Source organism: Cynoglossus semilaevis, chromosome 10 (assembly GCF_000523025.1).
Source record: "Cynoglossus semilaevis isolate Cse_v1.0 chromosome 10, Cse_v1.0, whole genome shotgun sequence".
NCBI classification, from domain to species: Eukaryota; Metazoa; Chordata; class Actinopteri; order Pleuronectiformes; family Cynoglossidae; genus Cynoglossus; species Cynoglossus semilaevis.
The window spans coordinates 19,910,660-19,911,119 of NC_024316.1; positions in this window are offsets into that span (position 1 = coordinate 19,910,660).

The window sequence follows — 460 nt, forward strand, 5'->3', positions numbered from 1 at the left end:
TGCCTTTATTGTTCTCTTATCTGACTGTGTCGTCTTCAGACTAACTCAGCATAAAAAGCACATTTGTTCAGTGGCTCCTACAACTACCCAGAAGACACTCTGGCCCCCGGGGGTCCCACAGTGCAGCCTTTAGACAATGAGAGCAGGATTCCAGCAGTTTGATGATTCCTTTGGTTCCAAAAATAACTCTGTGAACAGATGCCATGTGTCGCAGATCAGAGGCAGAGACAGAGGAGCTGAGATGTCCCTCAGACTGGACGACCAGTCCGAGGGACAGACAGAGGGAGACACAGAGACAGAGACAGACAGAGACAGAGAGGGACAGACAGAGGGAGACACAGAGACAGACACAGAGACAGAGGGTTCTCATCCCCGACACATATGACACTGTGTAACTGAACTTCTATTTGTCTGTTTCTAACCTCATAGACAATGTTTATGTACTGCCCCCCGCCCCCTC